Consider the following 25,129-nt stretch of genomic DNA (forward strand, 5'->3'; position numbering starts at 1 on the left):
TGGACTATTGATGGAGATACTGAACTCTCCCCGGAAAGGGGAAACACAGATGGTGACATGGCCGAGAGGACCAAGTTTTGGAAACGACACTGAGGTTCATGGACTAAGATGGGTCTGCAGGTGGAGAAGGCAGTATGAGAGGCATCACCAGGAGAGGGTGTGCCAGCTGAAAGAGCTAATCCCTGACACGGCCAGCAGGAGGTGCTGGTCTGGTGAGTGAACCCCGTCACAAGAGACCTTCAAACTGAATTACAATAAAGAAAGTATATGTATTTTTGAATACATTGAGAGATGATCTTAGAATATCTGATTACTGTAGAAGGTTAATTAGTAAAATAAAAGGCCCTGAAATCGAAGAACAGAGGAGAAAATTTAAACGAAACAAAAAAACAGGTGTAGGGATCTAAGAACCTATTATGTGTTATGGCTGTAATTTTGTGTTTTTACTGAGACCATAAATACCTTACCTGCTCAGAGTATGACTTCTGCCTCTCAAAATGGATGCTCATGTACCCTGATTTTCAACAGGCTGAACAATGAGCTCCGGAAATCAATGGGAGTTCTGGTTACTCAGTACCTTTGAAAATCAGGCCAATAGTGTAATACAAACACTTTGAAAATACAACAGTACTTGTGATGCATATTTTCTGACTTGTGGTAACCTAAGCTAGCAAAATGAATTTGGGAAAGAAAAGAGGATGGTCACACTGTCCATTCTGCAGCTTACAAGGCAGCCATTTCAAATTACATCAGGTTAATCACTTGGCATAGATATATGGAGCCTTAATATTGCTTCCTATAAAAATGTATGTAAATTGCTTAAGCCGTTTTCATTGATAGAGAAGCAAATTGAAACAAAATTGATTTTCTGAGCTTCCAGCTGTTGGTTTGCTACACTCCAGCCTAACTAAAAAAAAGTCTCAATTTTAAACAAATGGAAAGGTACCAATGTTTACAGTTCCTCTGTGTATTGGATTGTTTGTGTTTAAAACATAATGGCTTCAGTATTTACAAGTAAAAATAGCTACTGGGCTGTTTTTCACTTTCATTTATATGCAGAATCTGACTGTGCTCCTCTGGGGTTTTGTGGGTGGGGGTGGCTAGAAGGGGACACAGCAGGGGACTATCCATGCTCCAAAGTAACAATCCTGCAAAGCTTCAAGATTTTTACTTAGAAATTGGGTTGATTTTTGATACAATTTGGAGCTGAATTAACTCCTGCTGAGTCCTGTTTGTGACTGCTACTTTGCAAGCACAAGGCAATCCAGAAATGAAGTCAGATTTCCAAGTGGCAGAGGGTTGTTGCTATGGTGGGGACTAGCAGCAGCCTACATGCCTAGCTCATGCGTCTACATTACTAAGAAGACCCTACTCCATAATCCCAGTGTTCGGTGACCTTGCCCCCTTTAAAGTCACAGCCATTTCCTACTAAAGAAGATGATTCACTAGGAACTATTCAGTCAGCTTTGTAGAGTTTTCCTGCCTGCAACCACCCTATTTGCACGCACTTGCTTTCTCCACAGAAATAGCTGATCAGTGAAGGTAAAAAAACAAAAAACAAAAACACTAGGGAAAAGGCAGAATTTGAAGCACAGATTTTACTTGGGTCTTTTACTGTACTATTTTGTACACTAATAAGTGAAATTCACTTCATCTGCAAAGCCAGAGTAATTGTGAGCGAAGTGCAGAGTGAAAATCCAGCACTACAATCCAGCACCAGAGTTTTAGATTGCAACATAACCTTCCCCACTCTGCTGCTGCTCTAGACAAAATGCCGGAATAGCAGCCGCAACCCATCTGCACCACTTGCATATGGTGTTACAACTACAAGATGCAGGTACACGTTTCCTGTGGCCATCTCCTTTGAACCATGGTACACTGAGAGTGTAGAAATGGCACTGTCTGGCAGCTCCATACCAGGCTTTTTTTCAGGGTGAGGGGGAGTATGAAACTTGTTGGGCAAGGAAACTGGAACTATGAGTCACAGTGGGGAGTCGGGAGGGCTGGGAGTGGCTGAGTAAGGAGACTAGGAGCGGGGGGGGGGGGTATGTTGGGGGGGGTCTGGTAGCATGTTGGCAAAGAGAGAAATACAGATTATATGAGGAGCTGAAATCTAGTCCTTTGGACCTTATCAGAAAAATGTGTCTTCCATGCTCATTTCCAATCTGTGCTTGATAAATGAGTGTGTACCATTTGATCTCAGTGAATAATTACTCCTGTTCTCAACTAGCTGACTTGTTGAGCAGTAATTGAGTGAATTTCTTTTCATGCATTTAAATAGTTCTTGATGCTGATGCAATTTATGTTTATTCTCAATGTTTAATCATCCAGAACTCTCATACATAACACAGTGATGCATTCAAGAATGGCACTGCAATGTAAACGAATGTGATCTATCACAGAAAACTTTCAATCCCCTGCAGCTGTGATTTCATTTCATTTTGATAAATGACATCCCCATAATCTAATATTGGCACTGTAGTTATAGTTGTGACACTAGCTGTTCTCTGGCAGGCAGGGTAAGATGTGCCATTTTAGAACACAGTCAACCAGGTTTTATATGTATTTAGATTGTGTTTTGAGGCATTGATGTGTTTAGCATTTTTATGGACAATTCATTGACACTGTACTTCAATCACAATATATGACCTACATTTTTAAGCTTAAATCCAAAGAAATAAATGATCATCTTCCTCCCTATTCTTGGTAACAAACTCTCCTCCATTTCCACACACAAAACTCTGCAACCGAGTAAGAGAAAACTTAGACCCCACTCCGGCAAAACACATGGATAAAGTTGAGCACTTCAGTGGCACTCCTTATGTGCTTAATTACTCATCTGTTTAAATGTATTTCTGAATCAGGGTCATAGTATACTGAAACTGTCTGGTTTTCATGGCCTCCCTGGTGTATAAAATGATATGGCCCTAAAATATTTGTCACTTCAGTTAGCATGTTATAATCATTAGTGAAACACCAAAGTTTACTGGCAACATCTGTAAAAAAAAAAAACCCAGCAAGAACCCAGTAATGGCTATTAAGCAAGTTGACCAAATACAGTATTTAGGTGTCTACTCTCCCATTAATGTGGGAAGGATTTAGGTACTACTCCGATTGATGGGGGAAACACACAGCACAGGCTAGCTAGATTAAAGCTAGCTCTGGTATGCCTGCATGTGCTGCAATCACAGCTCTGACTGCAGTCTAGACATACACTTAGTGTTCTTTATAGCCTAGTGGATAGAATAGACATTTCAGGTCAGACATTAGCATACTATATACATTGAAATAGACTATAGCATGTCACATCTCTGACAATCCATGGGGAAAGGAATGGGATTAAACTACAAGAAGACCAAAATTATATGGTTCTTTGTATACTATTAGTGAAAATTATTTGGCAGATTTAAAGTATTAAAGAAGAAAGCACTATATGTCTCAAACTGTTTGCCAAACTCTGTTGAGGAGGGAATATTTACCAGGACAAAATTAGCACTGATTATCTCACTTTATAATGGGACCTTTGTGTGTCAATACTACAATGTCTGTTTTAGCAGATCCTCAAGAAACAGGTACCAAGTGTCAAGTGTGAGAGGTGACTGACTAGGTTGAAGAGAGGTAGGGTTTGTATGGACCAGGGAATGGCAGGGTCAGGAAGGGAAGGAAAAAGAAGGGTTCAATAAGTGGGTAATCCTGGGTAGGATTGAGGTGGAGTCAGATGCAGGACAGCTTCTGAACGGGAACATAAAAGGCCAAGATCCACAAAGGAATTTAGGCATTGTGACACTGACTTTTAGGGACCTAGAAAAATCACAGGAACATTGTGATCCACAAAGCCTGAGTTAGGTGCCTAGGCCCCATATAAAATGCATGGAGAGAGATAGGCCCCTTACAATGGGATCCACAAAAGTCAACATGATAGCTGGGGATGATCCTAATCTTGCCAATGGGAGATGCTAATGAGAAGGATGTATCTGAAGCCCCGCCCCCCCATACAAGTTAGGTGAGTGTTCTAACTACTGTGCTAAAAATTAGAAGGAGACCACCTCCTCTGGCCAGGTTTTGAACAGAACCCAATGCAGAAGGCAGTCTCTGAGCATGCCTACCAGATCAGGCCCTGCAGGCAGGACAGGTACTTTTCCACCTATCTTCTTCCAGTTTGTGGATTGCTCTGGGATTTAGGCAGGAGATAGGCATCCAGATGCCTAGAGTGAGACAGCACTGGAAATGCCCAGTTGCAGAAACTTAGGTGTCTAGGGAACTTTTACAGCAAAAATGTAGTTGCCAAATGAGTTTAGGCGACTTCAGAGTTAGGGTGACAGCTATGTGCGGGTTTTATGGATCACAACTGGTGCCGAAGTACAGTTGTAGTGGTGCCTAAGTACAGTTGTAGATCTGGGCCAAAGCTTCCCTCATGGATTTTAGATTTAGGTTGAGTCCAAAACCTAGAAGAATCAACTAAAATTCAGGGGTGTTTTGATTTGGAGTCTGGATTTGGGATAATCTCTAATCTAAAGCTTTAATTCCCTAAAATCCATTATACTGGAGGCAAATTAGTAAAATTCATACATTAAAGGAAGTACAAATGCTTGAGACTGACATTGTCTCCAAGCAGTCAAAGGATTCCCCAAGACTTCTAAACTCAAACATGCAGAACTCCTACTTTTGCAGTGCCAGAACTAAGCTTCATTCATTAGTTGCACTAAACTTTCAGTGTATTAAGTAAACCATTTTCATAATAGACAGCGGCAGCTCCAGACACCAGCACTCGAAGTGCGTGCCTGGGGCGGCAAGCTGCAGGGGGCACCCTGCCGGTCCTTGCGAGGGCGGCAGTCAGGCAGCCTTCGGCGGCATGCCTTCGGGAGGTCCACCCGTCCCACGGATTCAGCGGCAATTTGGCGGTGGGTATGCTGAAGCCGCGGGACCGGCAGACCTCCCGCAGGCATGCCACTGAAGGCAGCCTGCCTGCCGTGCTTGGGGCGGCAAAAAAGCTAGAGCTGCCCCTGATAATAGAGGTGGAGAAACTTCATTCACTTGCTTTTGAACCCCTGTTCAAACTCATATCTACAGAGGGAAACAGCCGGTACTGTCCCCATTCTAAATGCATGGCAAGAGTTGGCTTAAATCAGCTTAAATCAGCATTGTTCACTGAAGTCAAAGGAGCTACACCAATTTACACCAGCTCACAATTTGATCTAGTATATAAATACAAATATTTTCACACTTGAGTCTATTGCTATTGAAGGTTTATTACTGTTTGAGTAAAGAACGAATCCAACCAAAGAAAACTACCATATATACTCGTTCATTAGCCCATTCGTTCATAAGTCGACCCCACAAGATTGTTAGGTAAAAATAGCAAAAACTGTATGACCCTTTCATAAGCCGACCCTGTATTTTCAGGGTATTTTAGGGTAAGCTACTAACGGGCCTGGATGTTTTGTTTACCTGGAGCATTCACAGGCACGGAGCCCCTCAGCTCCCAGTGTCCGTAGTTTGCCATTCCCAACCAATGGGAGCTCCCATTGACTGGGAACGGAGAACCGTGGCCACAGGGAGCCGAGGGGCTCTATGCCTGCAGATGCTCCAGGTAAACAAAACGACACTGTATTAGATATTCAATTCAATGATTCCATAGAGTTTAAAATAATCAAATTTTGGTGTAGACCCGTTTATAAGCCGACCCCCGCTCTTTGATGCGTCACTTTTTTACCAAAAATATTTGACTGATGATTGAGTATATACGGTAAATTGATTTGGGATTAGCTGAGTACATAGAAATCTAAAACAAACTGATGGGGTGAGATAAGCCCAAAGAACAGAAAAAGGCAAGATTTACTTTGGCTTCAGGTATAGCAGATAGGTTTAGACGGTTTTGCTACAATTAAAAAAAAAAAACAATGTAAAATTAGATTTTACAAAACATAGTTTGAAACCCTGGCCTTTATCAGTGATTCCATTGACACTACTCAAATGATTACATCAAGTAAGATTTCCCCCAAAATTTAGAAAGCTCTGATGAATTTCATACTGTCCTCCTCATCGTTTAAAGCTCTCTCACTAAAGATGGTTTTACTTTAATAGTCTAAAAACATGGCTTTTAAAATATTGGTGATTTTTGCAAACTGACATGGAAATTTCCTTGAATCCTTCTGAGAATTTCTAAGTGTATCTAAAGGTAAAAGTGTGGTGTTTTGTCATTTAACACTAATACTGCCATTTCTTTAGTACCTGTCATCCAAGGATCTGAAACCACTTTACAAAAATTACTCAGTAAGCCTCAAAATATTACATGCAAGATAGCAAGTATAATATTTTTACATGCATTTTACAAAGGGTAGGTACCTTTTTTTGTTTACAGTGAAAATACTAGCCTCAGGTGAAAAACACACGTTTATTAAAAGATACTTGTGTAACTCTCACAAATGATTTTGATATTTTTCAGAAAATATTCACTACTTAGTGACAAAGAATGGCAGCTTCTTATCTACAAACACTGTCAGTAATTTTTGTTGCGAAGAACAAAATGTTTGAGACAAAACAAGGGGAAAATATGATTTCACAAAAGTACACTCTGGTAGTCCAATATTATTAGGCAATTTCTTTTACGGGTCTTGGTTGTATTGAAACACACTTTCCTGTAAATTAGAAAGTATACCATCAGAAGAGACCATGGTCACTTCATAAACGATTGTACTACAAATCATGATGTATAGAGTAGGACCGGACAAGCAGTTCACTTACAGTCTGCAATACATGTGATATTTGCTTTCTTAGGGTGCATTAATAATTTCTCATGCTGCTTCCCAAAGAGCTCTTAGAATTTGTCTGCTTCCAGAAGCACATTCCGTAGCTTCTTATACTCAATGGGCCAGCAGATGGAAACGTGTGCAGCTACATATATTTATACCACAAGAGGCTCTGGCCCTATGTCTCTCAAGTGTCTCTATTAGTTTTTTTGTGATATTGTACACTAATTTAATAATTTTTTTAAAATTGTGAACAAATTTCATGTTCATTAGTGATGTTCCGTTAAGAATGGCTTGTACCAGATTTAGGGTTGGCTGATAAATTGCACGCTTTCCCATGGAGGTCTGTCCATGCATTTGATTACTGAATTGCATGACTCCTGCTATTTCCGTCTGTCAAAGAAGGCAAGCCTTCTGGATTTGAATCATCATTGTGCTTTGCATCAATGGAGGGAGACCTGAGAGCATCCAAACAGTCTAGGATTTGATCTCTGCTCTTTAGAAGTGCAACACCAGAAAATTGCCTATAACAATACCTACACTCTTGGTCTTTCAATTGGAAATATATGTAATATATTAAATACTAGCCTGATTTACTTTTCCTTTTCAGATTGAAGCTCTCTATAATGAATGGTTCCCTAAGCAATGAAAGAAAATATACTGCTTCTGCAGCACTCACTGAAGAAATTAACTCAATTTGTCCGCTCATCCCAAATTAACTAATATGCTAAAATACTACATTGCTATCAAAGAAAATTTATTAGACTGTACTTTTGGCAACAGCACTTTCTACTTAATGACTGCACACTTATTGCCTGGATGAAGATCACTGGATTTGAACCCAAAAGAGCTGGCATGGCATTCATTTATGCACTTCATTCAATAGGAGGGAGAAGTAATTATGAAACTAACAACAGTGTTTGTTGGTGAAAAATTTCCACCACTATTAAGCCCGAGGGAGGAAATGGTTCCATTTGTCATTCAGGACAATAGTGGGAGTTCTAGGCTGCAACTGTGGACTAAGCTCTGATGTGACATGTTTAGAGATTACTTCTCTCAAAAGCCAAGCACATCCTAAGTGACCATGAGTGAAACATTTTGGATAAAATGAAATAAAATCTCAGCATGAATCTTTGTACAAACTTGAACCAGATCATTCCTGAGGGTTAAAAAAAAAAGTGTTGATAACTTTTGAAAAGTTAATTCTCTTTGTTTTTCTTTCCCCTTCTTCTCCTCCCTCTCCACTAACCCCCACCACAAAACATACCTCCCTCTACATTTCCTCATTCTGAATCTAGCCAAAAATAGCACAAGAACCATGGCCCAGATCTACAAAGGGGCTTAGGTGTTACAACACCTAACTTTTAGGCTCCTAGCCACCCAGTAGAATTCACAGACCCTGGGTTAGGGATGTGGGCTCCCTATACAATGCATGGTAAGTGCCAAAGTATGGAATCCACAAAAGCCAGCACTTTAGGCAGAGAGCCACCTAAGCTAGCCAATAGCAGATGCTAATGAGGGGTATCTGTCCTAACCCCACCCTTCTCATGGAGTTCGATGCCTATCCTTAGAATCATAGAATCATAGAATATCAGGGTTGGAAGGGACCTCAGGAGGTCATCTAGTCCAACCCCCTGCTCAAAGCAGGACCTATTCCCAACTAAATCCTTGCTTGGGATCCACAGCCATGAACCCTCTCCTGCAGTCAGACACCTAAACTGTTGTCTAAATCCTCACCAGATAGACAGGGAGGAGGAAGTCTCCCTCATAACTGTTAACCCGGGAGGCAAGGAACTCACCTGGTATGTGGGAAACCCCTGCTCTGTAACCCATTCTGTCTGATAAGGAGCAGAGATTTGAACATGAGTTTCCATCTCTCAGGGTGAGTGCCCTAACAACTGGACTATAAAGCCCCTCTCATTCTCTGTTTCTGGGCCAAAACCTATTTAATTGCTTATACAAAGTAGAAAGGCTTCAGCAAGAGGGTGACTCAGGCACTTATCTGAGAGATGGAAAACATGTTTAAAACCTTTCCCCTCATTAGGAAGAGGAGGGAAATAAACCAGGGTCTCCCACAGCTTGGTTGAGTGCCTAGACTACCAGGCTACAAGGGAGATGGTGGCTGCTACTGTCTTCTCCCCCTGGTTGTTTTGTGTGAAGTTAGGCATGCATTGGATCAGGTCCTACAAGCAAGATAGGTGGGGGGGAAACACTCCCGTTCATCTAGTTTGAGGATTGTTCTGGGGCTCAGCCATTTAGATGCCTGTGTGAAGAGGCAGTGTGTGTGCAGAGAGGCAAAAACTTAAGCAGCTAGGGGACCTTTACCTCAAAAATGTAAGCATCAAGGGATTTTAGGCATCTACAGGGTTAGGTGGCAGCTGAGCAGGGGTTTTGAGGATCTCAGTGGCACCTAAACTTTGGACTTCAGGACCTAACATAGGAGTTATGTGCTCAAGTCCTTTTGTGTATCTGGGCTTATGACAATAACTTTATTTCAGTCTGGGACTTGGATGCTGTGGTGCTTTACCAAAGTAAATCCTGAAATCTTTTAAGGTTCACCTATCATTGATAAAAATGAATATTATTTTAAACATACTCCCATTCTTAAAATTGTATGATTGTGTCTCTAGACTTGTACAAAGATTTACACATGTGCTTAGCATTACTCTCTGTGAGTGGTATGTTGGAGGTACTCACAGTGGATAAAGTTTAGAATGTGTCAACCTTCACAGGCTGCATAAGTATGTAGCAATGCAGCTCCTATTGCAGAACTTGTGACTAAAATGCAGTAATGCAAAAGGTACAATACATAGAAACAGACTGAAATTGGTGTCTAGAATCTTTAGGATCTGTACATGCTTATTACATGCTCAAACATAAGTAAGCTTAGCTATATTTTGTTTCATTTCTCTGGACCACTCAATGGATATTAACAGTTACAACATCAGTCTGAATTTCATGGTGGGTCCTATGCATGGAACAACCTAAATTCCAGTTCACCAGGCCACTGTCCTCTCCTCATTCAGATCCCTCATAAAATCATATTTCTTCTGTGATGCCCATAAGCAGAATCTCCAACTCATGATTATTTTAGAATTTTGACCACAGGAAAGCATATTGAAAAACATCACAGAGTGAACTGAAACATCAATTTGCATTTCTTCTCACTGCTTTCCATTCCTTTAGCTTGTGAGTGAAGGATTACAAGAGGTTCCATGAAGCAGAGTCATTAAATGCTGGCAAAAGTATCTGATCCCTTTTATGATTCTAGTGGTAACGATTTATTGTTAGACAAAAACCAGGAGGAAAAATGTTGCAAAAGTTTGGACATTTTTTCCCATCAAAATTATAAAATTCAGAAAACTTTGACCAGCTCTACACCAATGAGTTTCAGGCCCCTTCAGCTTCTTCTTGCCTACATTATTTTACCTGCCCCATTTTTTTCAGACTGCAATTTACTCGTTGAAGTTATCTGAAGAGGCATAGGTGGCGCATAATGGAGGCTCGGGGAGGCTAACCCTCCCCAGACCTTGCACCACTGGGTGCGGGGGCCTGTGGCAGATTTGGGGCCCCTGGAAAAAATCTCCAACTGTCACAGCCCCGGGGTTGCAGGAGCTCTTGCTTGGGGACACAGAGCTTTTCTGGTGTGGGGCTGCAGTGGGGGAAGAGGAGTGAGCAGGGGGTCAGGGCCTCAGGGGGGAAGAGGTGGAGTGGGAGCAGGGCTGCGGGGGAAGGGGCAGAATGAGGTGGGGCGATGGGCAGGGCCTCAGGCTCTCAGTCCTGTCCCTCTTAGCTCAGGGGCCACGAGGGGGCTGAGAGCAGCGAGAGAGGGCAGGGCCTTGGCCAGAAGAGGTGGGGTAAGGAGCTAGCCTCCCCAAGGGGAAGCTTCATCCACCACCCATGTTAAGAGGCTTGTTTTGTTTTTAGGTTAAGTCTAATTCTATAATGTATGTTTCTCACCAATCAGTGACTTTTCCAAATCCAATACAGTTCTGGCAATTTTTCAAGCAATTTCCTTATTTATAACCAAACACGAAAAAAATCAAGTGAGATAATTTTTTAGATGTGCCTATATCCCTGTTCTCGGTACAAAAGTAATTCTTGTAATTTGTAAATTTAGGCAATGAACATTTTGGTTGATTAGCTATCTCCTGAAGCCATCTAGGAGACATCTTTCATTCATTTTAATAGAAGATGTCACAGGATCCCCTACATGGTTTTTAAAATTCAAACCTTTATAATTGAAGATTTTGTTCCGAAAAGAACTTTTTTATTCCTGAAGTATATTTGTCCAAATGTTGACATTTTAATACATGAAAAGGCAGTCGAGAAGTACCAAAATACATACACCATTAAGCCTTTCCAGAGATGAGACTTGCAGGATGTAAGTAGGTTTCAAGAGCTCTTATGATTATTTGGAGATGAGTTCACTGCATTTGAAGTGACAGATAACTCCTGTTCCACACTTGATAAACTAACATCAATGAGTAAATATAAATCCAGTGTACTCTGCCTTTAGAAATTAAAGAAAAGAATGAAGAAAAATGAGAAAGGTATCAATTTTTTTTACTGCATAGAATCATATGTTTAATGTGCAATGTTAAGTACAATTGTGTTAGCAATTGTGGGCTTCATCCTGCACCATGAGAACTGGTAAGAATGATGGCATTGACTTTGATGGAAGTAGGATCAGGTCCCAAAATTCAGGGATTCAATTTAAGCATATTTCTAGAGATGCTCAAAATGTGTTTGTTTTTCAAATGGTGGGGACTTAGCATTGCATATTTCACCTTGATAGATCGATCCTTCAGCCCTCATATAGATTGAGCCGATCACAACATGCATATTTGCCAATGGGAATATGCAGAGGCACATTGGGCAAGTGGGCTTCTACTCTCCCCATAGCCACTCCAAAAAGTCACCTGTACAGTCCTTTTTTCTTGTGTCATATGCAGGATTCTATAACAGCACCAGGCTGCAATCCTAATAACTATTATTATTTCCAAATGATCCCCTTTGCTCGTGGTTCCAAGGCTCTCATAATATATTCAATATACATAAAGTTGGACTGCCTCAGAAATACACGCTTTCTGCCAGTGTCGTAATGCCTGAGACTTCACTTCTACAAACACTTTACATATGAAGCCTCCCACTTAACCCATGTATGTAAATGTTTGCAGGATGGGGTCCTAAATATGTAATCAAAAGCTACTATGACTTCCTAGAGCAGTAGTCTAAAGTACTACAGCTTCCAAAGTTGTTACTAATATTTTAAAAATGTTATGATTATTGAATACTCTAATATTTGTGTTTAAAAGCCAGTTGCGTCACTGGCAGAAAATGGATATTTCGCTGGCAAAGCATCTTTACTTGTGTTGGGGGGGAAACAGTCTGATAGACTATATATATTTTCAATATTATCAGAGTTTTAGGACCAAAACTGAGAGTTCTCATCAGGGAATAATAATACTAAGTACTTTTCAGTATATATTAAACTGCAGCATTCTTGCCATTTTCTAACTTGAAATCCAAAAAAATGTTTCATTCCTATGATTTTGTTGAAATGAAGCAGCTCCTGAAAAAGGAATAAAACACCTTATTTTATGCTAATTTTACACTTAGAAAAATTCTGTTTAACAATATTTGTCAAGCTAGCTTCTCTCCCTTCCATTGCAGTGTAGAACCTCAGAGTTACGGACACTCCTTAATGGAGGTTGTCTGTAACTCTGAAATGTTCCGTAACTCTGAAGAAGAGGTTATGGACTTCAGCCACATGGGGGTTTGGGCTGCAGCCGTGAGTGGGGGGCGTCATTCAGGGTTCTGGGTGGGGAAGGGAGTCGGGGCAGCTAACCCTTGGGGCAGGAGGCTCAGGGCTTCCATCCTACAGCAGCACCAGGGCTCAGAGCTTTAGACCTGGGGAGACTGCTGGGGCTCATAGCTTGACCCCCATGGCTCTGCTTCCAGTCTCAGCCTCGCAGGAGGTGCTGGGGCTTGGGGTTTCAGCCCCACAGCTCCATTTACAGCTTCAATGCAACAGGTGGTGCCGGGCCTCGGGGCTCCACTACTGGCTTTAGCTGGGGGGGGGGAAGGAGGCAGAGCTCAAGGCTTTAGCTACGGGGGGCAGAGGCTGAAACCAGCGCTCCCCTCATAGCTAAAGCCCCAAGCCCTAGCACCCCCTGTGGGGCTGAAGCCAGGCACAGAGCCATGGGGCTGAAGCCCCGAGTCCCAGTGCCCCCTGCGAGGCTGACCCTGGGAGTTAAATCTCTGAGTCCGGTGCTCCTCAGAGTCAGAAACCATGACCACCCCTCCCATGCCTGAAGCCCTGACTCCTCCTCCCCCCCGCAGCTGCAGCCCCAACCTCCCTGAAGCCCTGAGCCTCATGGCTAAAGGCAGTACAGTATTTGCTTTTATATTTTTTTGTCTGCACTGCTGCCTGATTAAGGACTTCTGGCTCCACAGGGTGTCTGGTTGACCGGCAAGTCCGTAATTCTGGTGTTCGGATCTTTGAGGTTCTACTGTATCGAAAATGCCTGTGCACACACATGTGTTTTATAGAATGTTTTCTAAAATGATTCAGCCTACTTATTTTATAAAGATTTTCTAGATTCATTCAGCACTGGCCATCCTAGAAGCTAGACAGCCTCCCTTACAGCTATCCAAATTTCATCCAAGCTTTCAAGTATGCATTATCTGAAGAAAAAAATTACAATTGAATTCTGTAAATTTTAAGTGGGTAGGATTTTTTAAAGAGTGCAATAGTACCACAGACAGGGACGGTTTTAAGTGGGGGGGGGCAATCAGGGCAGTTTCCTTGGGCACCAACTTCCAGGGGTACCAAATCAACATCTGGAGGTGCCACATTGCTCAGCTGGTCTTCGACTATTTTTTTTCTCCCTTGGGTGGCAAAACCAAATAGGGCCAGCCCTGACCCTAGAGCCTTTACTATGCTTTTAGCCAGCACTTATACATTTTCCTAAGGACTATTGCCTTAGAGTTCTTCTAACGTTTTACAAAAAATAGAAAATGTACATAAAATAACAACACAGGACAAGCACAATTGAATCAAAGACTGTCTACAGGACTATGTCACCAGAATTAAGGAAGCAAAGAGATCCTTCTCTTCCTTCATCACAGCTGCAGATTCGCAGCTAACAAAGCTATTCTGAATAGGGAACTCAGGATGCTTTGGCCAAACATGGAGCCTAAGGATCAACCACAGCTAAGAACCCGCCTTCTGATTCACAGATATCACACAAAAGATTAAGTGGCAAAAGGCAGAATCTCTAACCCAGACCAGATGGCATTTAGTAACGACCCTATCAATCATGACAGAATTTGACTCTTGTATATGTTGGCAGTGGCAGAGAAATTGACCACTACTGTGTGTGATGGCCTTCAGAAAGACTTGCCAGAAACAGACAGGAGTGGAGGAGCTTCATCGCTGCCCAAAACGTCAGAGGCGTAATGGGAACATGAATGGATGGATAAGCTGAAGCTCATGAAGCCTTGAGAAACAGTTCAAGCCACCATCTAAGGAATAACTATGCCCAATGCAAATGATTATTATACTTCCTTCGGAGAAATGAACCTACCATCCTCACCTGAAATTGGTAAATCTGTGTATTTGGGGGGAGAAGGGGTATTTTGTTTTTTTTATAATCTGACTGACATTTGTCACACAGGCTAATGTCTTTGAGGTGGACAGTACCTTTGAAAGTATTCCCTAATAGACAAAAAGGACATAGACACTTCCAAGATAAATCTTCAATGGATGCACTCTCTCTGCATCCCCTGACATGATTTTCTTGAGCTTGATTACCATGCAGGGCAATAGGGTTGAACAGGTGTCAGTAGAAGAAGGCTCTCTTATGCAGTCATGCAGATTGGCTGCTGCAAGGAGGAAGTATCCCTTTGAGAAAGGGAACGGTCACAGGTTCTGATCCAGAAAACGTGCATCTGTACACACATGCTTAACATTCCATACATGATTAGTCCTGTGTAATTAAGTGAACTACTTCAAGTTAAATACATGCAGAAGTATCCATATGACTTAAGCAATGCCATGTACTTTGGGTTGACTAATAGCCCAATCCAACACCAATTGAAGTCAATGAAAAGACTCCCATTGACTTTAGTGGTGCTGGATTAGTCCCCAAGAGTGAGACTGAGATTTTAAAAGTATTTAGGCACATAAAGGGCAGATAGGCAGCTGGTGAAATTTTCAGAAGTGCCCAGGTCCCATTCAAGCATGTAATGACGCCTTTTTTGTGTTAAATTTTTTTTAAGAGTTATCATTTCCATAGAAGTACTTACAATATATATTTTCAGTATAAATTTCAGTAAGGAGAAGTATTCAAAAACTAGAGTATCTGCAGTATGACGACATCTGGCCACAACAGAAAAAGCATAGAAGAAAAAATCATGAAAATATTATATTTTTAATCTATTTTCAAATTAATGTTTTCAACTTGATATTTTGTACTCACACCTTTGTCTGTCTTTTCTTGCACAAAGGAATTTGCCGTATTGTAAATCATCTGTTACTGCTGCTGTTTCTATGTGCAATATTTCTTATCTCCATGATTTTTTTAATGAACAATTGAATGAAGGAATAAATTATCAGTTTTCCACCAAAACCAATGCTGTTTGACAGTTGCTAATTGAACATAATGATTTTATTAGTGTATTTGACTAGAATTTAATCAGGGCATGTTATTGTTAGAATAATTACCTTTCTTTGATGGTTCTGCCTTTTCTTTCAGCTATATAGTCTTGAAGGGGAAAAAAAAGAGAGAAAAAAGCAGATTTACTTTGTATTTGTTGTTCAGTAGCTTAATTCCTCTACTTATTAATTCAGGATCAATTCAATTTGACAGAGGGTCACACACAAAACCAGACTTGTAGTACTAAGTAAAAGATGTGAAGAGCTATTAAATATGCATTGACTGATACTCTATCTGGAAGAGGACCTTTTCAAAACAGCATACTAAACATTTTCAAAGGAATTTGATTCAGAGTTGTTTTTTAAAAAATGAATGTAATAACCCCCCAACTTTTAGTAGATATTAACACTAACAGGCAGAGACACAAAACATAAGACCTTGGGCTATTTTATGAAAACCCTTTTCTAAAGACTCATTAGTTTACTAAAAGGCTATTTAAATGGTCTTGCCCATAAGAAAAAAAGAATGTATGCTATGGGTGCAGAGGGAATCCCTCTCTCTCTCCCTTGTAAGACCACATATGACCTAAAAAAGGCAGTGGAACTTCATCTGCTCTCTCATTTCACTGAGCAGGGGAGAAGCAGTCATGGATATATATTAAGTGAGACTCCATGCCCTCTGCTTGCTGTTCTCCTTAGCATCTATCTCAGGGCTTGTCTACATTGCACATGGTTTGCTGGCATAACGACAGCAGTACACCCATGCTGGCAAAGTCCCTTGGTGGAGACACAGATTATACCAACAGAAGGATATATTTTACTAGCACCACCTCCCCGAACAACCTAAGCTATGCCAACAAAAGGACTGTTTTGCCGGTATAACTGCATCTACACTAGGGCTTTTGCCAACAAAGCTATGTCAGTCGGGAGTGTCATTTTTCACACTCCTAGCCAGCATAGCTATGCCAACAAACCATAGTAGCATAGACTAAGCCTCAATAAGAAGCTCACAGCAATGAACCACCTGTTCTGTTTTGCCTTGTAATATGCTCAGATACAGTAGCATGAGGACGAAAGCATCGTAAATATAAAGTTGGTGGCAGCAGCACAAAGGTGGGTCTCTAGGAGCTTTGGGTGAAGAGGAAGAGTGAAGTAGGCCACCGTAGCTGCACCCCAGATGCTGAAGTAGTGGTACTGAGAAGAGTGCATGGGTGTTCTACAGACTGCAGAAGGATCTATTCCCCCCAGGGTATGTCACTATCACAGAGCCTATTTATTGGAAGTTTCACCAGAAGATGACAATTTACCCATTAATCCATACAGAATTTCTATTAACAGTTTTTATTTCCATTTTATGGCTAATTTTACTATTTATGTGCCTTTAAAATGTATTTAAATTACTATTTAAACATCAACTTTTTCTTTACAGACCCAAAAGTGAGAGCTAATTGATATTGGTAAGTTCCTTGTTTTAATAGAACACACATTCTATTTTCATAATACCTGGAAACTTACTTTTGAAAATTATATTTATAAAATTAAATCCAGTATTTAACTCAGTTCCTGAGTCCCTTTTTGTTTGATTATTTTTACTTATACATCATACAACTATATAAGGGTCACACGTAGCAAGTGCTGTTCATCTGGAATAAATTGCCTAGGGAGGTTGTGGAATCCCCATCATTGGGGATTTTTAAGTGCAGGTTGGACAAACACCTGTCAGGAATGGTTTAGATAATACTTAGTCCTGCTTTGAGTGCAGGGGACTGGACTAGATGACCTCTCGAGGTCCCTTCCAGTTCTATGATTCTATGATATCACTTGATACACACGCAGATGGTGCTCAGAGTCTGTGTTGATGCGGGTGGTATAAGAACCCTGAATAGAATAGAAACAGTTTGTATTTTTGTATGGGGTGTGGATTGAAAAAAATATCCTGGGATAGAATCTAATATATTAAGTTATTGCCCAAAACACAGTTTTATGACAAAATTATTTAATACCTAAAAAAAGCAGTTTAAAACTGAAAATTGAACAGACCCTTAATTACCCTTAATTCATGCATCTGCAGGCACATTTTATTAGTTATCTGATGTAGCAAACACATGTAACAAAGCTAGCTGTGAATGCTGAAGATGCCACACTTTTCTTGATTATTCTACCGTTGTCTAATAATAGCTCCACATAACAGAATTTGTTTTATTATTTTTCTTTAAAAAAATGCCCCTAGGAAATTCCATTGAAAAAATATTATATAAGAATGTTAAGATTGCAACATGAAGACAGGAAACACCTGTTAAAGTTGACCATGCAACCTTAATTCTGACCCAATATTTAGTTATAACATAACATACTATTTTTCCAGAGGACTTCAGTCTCATTCGGTGTACACAATGGATGGAGAATGCAGGAAGAGTGTCCAACTTACAAAAGGAAGCTGTGGTCTTGTGAGGAAAACAGTATGTAATCATGTAGTTAAAGACTGTATTGTAATGCAGATACAGAAAAGGATAGAGTTAAGGGTGTTTGAGAAATTTAACTTTGGCATTCCCTTTGCTTTATGTTGGTCTTAATGCTCTTAACTTTGATTTGTGAATGGAATATAAATTATTGGTAAGCAAGGTTGCCTTCAGGAGGGAAACCTGAGAACATGAATAGAAAAGTAGAGTTTTTACCATCCATTTCTTCGGTTCAACATCAAAACAACACAATAGATATTTTCTATGTTCTTAAAGATTATACACACTGTGTTAAGAAAAGAACTGAGCACAGTGTTAAAATTGTTTGAAAGAAACATCTGGTTTCAGTCCAATTTCAGCCTTTATAAAAGACAGTTGCTCAGCATTAATAATGATGCCCATTACTGCCCTGCCATCTGTTGGTTGTCTGTTTGTTCTTAAAGGAGACAGACTATTTTTTTCTGTTCTCTGATAATGTGATCCTATCAAAGGAAAACCCACAATACATAGCTACATCCATGTATAGAAATTTCCCACTATGATCATTGTTTTTGAAGAGATGATCCAGATCAGTGGAGACAAACAAAACAAAAACACCAACCTTTCCTTTAATGGTGATAATCTCTTATATATGGAAACATGCAGCAGATGTATAGTGATAAAATAACCATTTTCTGCTTCTGCCTTTCGTTAGCAGAAATACCCATTTCATAGCTGTAATATGACCCAATAATTACCCCCCAAAAGGTTCCAGTTATGGTCTAAAACATTTGTGGGTAGCAAGATTTTAAAAAATAAACTTATTGAAAACCACACATTGAAAAAACAAAAGCAACTAGATGTAAACCACCTTTATTATTTTTTTCTGTTGATGTGTTGTATGTAATATAGCCCATCAATTTATGTTGATCATGTTGTATTTTAGGATACTATACATAAGAAGCATTGGAAAATTATGCCATATTATGGAATATCAGCAAAAATAATTAAAATAATCAGGGATCTATATGATAATGCTGAATATGCACCAGGGATGGTAACTGTGACCAATTGTACTCCTGTATTCAATCCTTGCACCCTATTGTAGTAGTCTTTGGCCAAAGTATGCCTTGTGGGGGTATCATTTGAAAACTCATAAATTGCTGATCGTTATTGTCCTGGTAAAATATGTGTGGCAACATTGTGTATAAAGTCATAAGATTCCACCACTATACAGTGTTACTAGAACATGTTACAAGTCTAGAGAGTGACCAAACCAGTTCCTTGGAGACAAAGAGCAAGCTGATGCCTCAGCCAAGTGTAAACAAGGTCAAATGGGCCATCACCTGCTAAGTGGCTACTCACTGGCAGGAAAAGGGACATGGGTGAAAAATCTACATTTTAGCAAAGAAGCAGCATAGAATTTCTTTCCATGCAGACTGCCTGTCACCCTGCTCCCAGCTGGAGAAGCTTTTCAAAGGAGGGAGAGGACTATAAAAAGAAAGGGGAGCCACCCCAAAGTATCCCTCCCTTTCTCTCTGACCACAGCATTCAAGACACCCGAAGAACAAAAGAAGCAGTGTTGAACTGAGGAGTGGGGTGGGGTGGGGTGGGGATTGCTTTGAATGTACCCTACTTGTTTAAGTTAGGCATGAATTGTGTTTTACTTTTCTTTTTCTTGTAACCAATTTTGACTTTTGTCTCATTACTGGTCTTCACTTAAAATCTCTCTCTTTGTAGTTAATAAGCATATTTTATTGTTTTATCTAATCCAGGGTGTTTGAATTGAAGTGTTTGGGAAACTCCATTTGGGAGAACAAGAGTGTGTATATCATTTTTTATTAATTAAATTATGTACTTTAGATAAGCCTGTATATTCCCGGTAAGGGCTGGGCAGTACAAGATGTACATTTGGGGGGTGGGGGGGAGGGAATCTGGGACTGGGAGAATGTTGGGCTCACCCTGCAGTGTAATTCAAGAGTGGCTGACTGCAGTTCTCAGGCAATATAGCCGGGATCGATTACTTGCTGGAGACTGTGTGTGAGCAGACCAGAAATGGTGGCTACAGCAGCGAAGCAATGAAAAGGCATCCCAAGTTAGAGGGGAGGGGGACACAACTATTCAGTCTGGATTATACCCTGGGTATCTCACAGTGACAACAGTGGCCAATGGTTTGCAAGGACAAATGGAGTAAGGTAGGTGTGTATTATATCCCCCACTATTGTTTGCACTGACCATGAGAAAAATAAGCACAGAAGGCAGCCAAGGAATGTTATGGACCAAAGGATAAAGCACAATTGGATGTCTTTGTTTTTCCTAATGACCTAGTCCTGCTTATTTCAAAACAACACTTAATGGAAGGAAAGACCCAGATTTGGCAGACACAGCAAAACAAATTTGTTTATTTATCAACAAGGGGAAGACAAAATATCTGGCAAGCAATGTCCCTAAAGGTACTTTCATGGTAGATGGAGAAACACTAGAAGAAGTACTGTAAGTCATTTTACACATATGCAATGATGGTGACACCATGGTGCATATCAAACAACAAATTTCAAAGGCAGCAAACATTTTCATAACCTTGAAAAGATTTGAGAAAAGTAGAATAATTGACACTGATATAAAAGTACAACTTTTTAACACCAGCATCCTGTCTATCCTCCTTTGTGGAGTAGAGACAAGGAAATCTACAACAGAAATTCATAAGAAGATAACTTCATTCCAAAGAAATATCTGCAGTTTCTTGCAATATCAGAAATTCTAAGTAGAGCAAATCAACCCAAAGCATCAAACATGGTAAGACAACAACAATGGACACATTTACCACACATTTTAAGGATGACTTCTACATCAAGTGATAATATGGACTCCACCTAGTAAGAGAAAAAAAGGGTGACCTAAAGAAACATTGTGCAGAACAACAGAGAAAAAAGCCAAATCTATCAACATGACAGACAAGCACAAGGTGAAAATAATTGGCGGACACTGGGGGATGCCTTATGCATGAGAGGCAGCAGCAGCAGCAAGAGGCATTGCTAGCCAATGTCTTTATTTATAATCTTAGTAGGATAATAATAGTAAATTGCTTTTTTAAAGCTATTCTTTTCCCCACAATAGGAAGCAATCCTGATGCTCTTATTCAAGTATATCTGCCATTCATTTCAGTGATTTTGTCTTATGTCAGGACTGCAGGATAGTGCACTAGGTCTCAGGAGACCTGAGTTCAATTCCTGTTCCACTACAGACTTCCAGTCATTTAGTCTATCTGTAGCTATTATCCCCATTTTACAGAAGGGGGATAGTGCCTCAGTTCCCCATCTATAAATAAGAATAATATTACTTTGACCTCCTTACCTATTGTGAGGATTAAAGATTGTGAGGCCCTCAAACATTACAATAATGGTGGCCACATCAGCATTTACTGGAAGATGTATAGTATAAGTATGTCAGTGTATTAATAAACATGGTTAAATGATGCTATGTGTGTAGTATTACTTGAGGTGTGTCAGTAAAATACCTCCAAAGTAACAGCTCTGCCTTGAGCAGTGGTAAGTACCAGTGATGCATACATGTAACAATTTAGCAGCTGCCATTTTAAGATGCAACACCTTTGGATTATCAGATAAACAGCATTCCTAATACTACACATTTATTCCTTGGCTTGTTTTCAAGGTATTTTTCTATAGAAATCCAGTAGGGGTACAAATTACCTGTGGACATCCAAACACTGATAATAGCTGAAGTATGCAACATTTGTTCACCTCAAACTACTCTAACATTCACTAATTTACCAGAAATAAGACCACTGTCTATATGCAATAAGGCTACGCTGATTTACACCAGCAGAGGATTTGGTCCATGGTGCCTATTTGCTCCTCCTGGACAAGGTATATATGGTGACCTTTACAGCCAGTCATAATACTGATACATAAATGTCTGGATTCCCTATTAGTGTTAATGGGCACGACTCCATTGAAGTCACTTGAATTGCATCCATTTATGATGAGGTTAGGTTTGCCTATATAGTGTATGTATATTATAGGCAGCAGCATAGTAAATGAGCGAGGGAAAGGAGAGGGGAAGGATTTTTAGAGAAAAGGGATGATGTGAAAATCACCTGAAAACAAGACTTTTATGGAGATAATGGTGAGATACACAAGAAATAGTTTTAAATTTAGTTCCACATTATATAGCAGCTCAGCTCACTTGCACCTTCAGCAAATAAAACAAAGATAGAACCACATCCATTTATTATTTGCTACTATAGAAGGGGGATGCAGTCATTCAGATCTGGAATTTGCATATGGATTCCAGATTATCTGCTTAACAGAAAACTACTGAATTAACCGGGGAAAATGCCAATGTACATATTTAGCCACTTGTCTGTGCGCTGATTAACAAGAGACAATTTTGTAACCATTTTCACACACTATTTTTAGAAACATTCTTCCACTAATTTGCCATCTGTGATGATTTTTAATTTTTTCCCTTGGTAAACATTTCTGAGAAATAATTAGAGCAGTAAGAGCTTGAGAAAATTTGCCTGGCAAGCAAACTCACCCCTACCTCTTGTATGGCAGACAAGTTTTTCAAGCCCAAACAGATTTCATTAAAATGAATGCAGAATGTAATTGTAAGAAGGGGAAAGAAAAGCAGCTGAGTTAATTGGAACAAACACTAGATCTTTTTGATATCAGTCTAGGCAAAATCTGAATCAGCAGATTCAGTTTATAGGGTTTGGGATTTTTTGGCAGGGAAAATGGGAAACTGAGAGGAAGGATGATCTGGGGTTGGCACTAGACTGGGACTTGGAAGCTTTCGGTCCAATTCCTGCTCTGACACAGATTTCCTATAAGTTACTTAGGCCCTCAAATTGCTCTGAGGGACAGACCCTTGAAGTCTGTGGATGAAGGGATTTACATGCACATAGCATTTGCAGGCGTAGAGGCTTAATCTTTGTGTCTCACTTCCCCATCTGTAAAATGGGCATAATACTTCCTTTGTCATAGAATCATAGAATATTAGGGTTGGAAGAGACCTCAGGAGGTCATCTAGTCCAATCCCCTGCTCAAAGCAGGACCAACACCAACTATTGTCTAGTTATATGTCATGTCTTGTCTATTTATATTGTATATTCCTCAGGGCAGAGACTTCTTTCTATGGATATATCTACACAGCAAAGAAAAAAACGTGGCTGGCCCCTACCGGCTGACTCAGGTTCATGGGGCTTGGGCAGCCACAGGTGTCTAGTTGCTGTGTAGACATACCTTGTGTCTATTCAGTGTCTTAAATCTTGGCCAACACTTCTAGACACTACTGGAATACAATTACATTGTAATGTTGAAAGGACATTCCTCAGAGCAAGCTCATTTTTACTAACTTGTGATTGAAAAAAAAAAGTTCATTTCTTGTTTTTACTTCAAAAAAAAAAAGAGGTAACTAGAATCTGGAAGACCTTTTCCAACAAATAATAGTAACTTTAAGGCTTCTCAAAATAAGTCCTAAATGACGATATTTGATAGCACTTTTTAAAGATTGCATTGACATTATGATGGGGTTAATTGTCACTCAGCCACTAAACTTTGATGAAACAAAAAAAGTCTCAGACCATGTTATCACTAATTTTATTCTGTAAAATTTCATTTGAGAATTTATAAAAGAATTATATAGAGAAAAAACAGGAGGCTCTAAGCTCCCCTCTGCTGTGAGGCACGGAAGAGAACTAAGATAAGTAATAAAATAACTAACATAAATAATCATAGTATGATTGGAAAGGGGAGTGAACAGTGAGATGGCAAAATTTGCAGACAATACAAAATTACTCAAAATAGTTAAATCCAAAGCAGACTGTGAAGAGTAACAAAGAGAACTCACTAAACTGGGTGACTAGGCAACAAAAAGGCTAATGAAATTCAATGTTGCTAAGTGCAAAGTAATGCATGATGGACAACATGATCCCAACAATACATACAAAATGACGGTATCTAAGTTAGCTGTTACCAGAGGTGATGCGTAGGGAAGGTATGTGGGGTCCAGTGCCCCGCCCCCACAGATTGCAGCAAGTGCCGAGCTGCCCTTACAGGGCTTGCTCTGCTCGGCCTGCCAGCAGAGGAGAAACGCTCTGTCCTTCTCTTGAGTGCCTCCTCCCAGCATTTCCAGCTGGCTCGGCCCCTCCCCCTAGCAGCCGGGCCTGGGCAGGGAGCTGAGGGGGTGGGATGGAGAAGCTTCTCAGAGGGTGGACACTCCTCTGTGCAGTGCGGCAACTGCCTGAGAGACAGCCCGGCTGGGGACAGGGGCTGAGACATCCGGGCCCGGCTGCCAGGGACAGGGGCTGAGACAACCAAAAATGTGCTGAGGATCAGGAGTCTCTCGCTCGCTCAGCCGCTGTCCCCAGCCATCAGGCCCAAGTGGGGAGCAGAGGGGGTGGGCTGCTGCCACCTCCCCAGCCAGGCTTTTTCTCAGGAAGCCGCCGTGCGGCACAGAGGAACAGCCACCCTCACGCATGAGAAGCAGCTCCGTCCCGCACCCTCCGTTCACCACCCAGGTCCAGCTGCCAGGGACAGCAGCCGAGCACTCCGGAAATGTGCGGGGGGGGGGGGGGGGGGGGGGTTGAAGTGCAGCAGGAGAAGGACAGAGTCCCCCCCCCCCAGCTAACTCTGTGTGTAAACGTGGCCAGGTGCAGGGGGCAGGGTAAGGCATCGAGAGCAGTTTCCCTCTGCTCAGCCAGAGGTAGGGGCATTGCCTGTGACCCGCCTCCTGCTGAGGTGTCTGCGAGGGCATGGGAGCTCCGGGGAGACACTGGTACTGTGAGTCTCCCTGGCCCACAGGCACATGGTCCCCATCCTTTGGCCCCAAACCCCCAGGAACCGACAGGATTGTTTGCCCTGGTTCAGGGAGGTAGAATTGGCAGGTTCCTCCCAGAGGTGACGTGTGGGGTGGTCACCTGCCCCCCCCTTTACATTTTGTCCCCCTCCCCCAGTATCAACAAGCATGAGTCATCTCTGGCTATTACCACTTGAGAAAGATCTTGGAGTCATTGTGGATAGTTCTCTGAAAACATCCACTCAGTTTGCAGCAGCAGTCAAAAAAGGTAACAGAACATTAAGAATCATTAGGAAAGGGATAGATAATAAAACAGAAAGTTTCATAATGCCACTATATGAATCCATGGTATGCCTATTCCTTGAATACTGAATGCAGTCCTGGTTGCCCCATCTCAGAAAAGGTATATTAGAATTGGAAAAGGGCAACAAAAATTATTAGAGGTATGGAACTCCCAT

The 25,129-nt window shown here is 40.9% G+C and overlaps 1 long non-coding RNA gene across 1 annotated transcript in view; it reads right to left on the bottom strand.

Annotated features, from left to right (window-relative positions):
* LOC135973187 (uncharacterized) overlaps positions 1-25,129 on the bottom strand; it is a 417,975-nt gene that overhangs the window by 109,709 nt on the left and 283,137 nt on the right. The window contains exon 4 of the long non-coding RNA XR_010589890.1: positions 15,481-15,520. This is a non-coding gene — a long non-coding RNA (uncharacterized LOC135973187). The remainder of the gene's footprint in view (positions 1-15,480; positions 15,521-25,129) is intronic.

The sequence above is a fragment of the Chrysemys picta genome, chromosome 1 (genome assembly GCF_011386835.1).
Source record: "Chrysemys picta bellii isolate R12L10 chromosome 1, ASM1138683v2, whole genome shotgun sequence".
NCBI lineage: Eukaryota > Metazoa > Chordata > Testudines > Emydidae > Chrysemys > Chrysemys picta.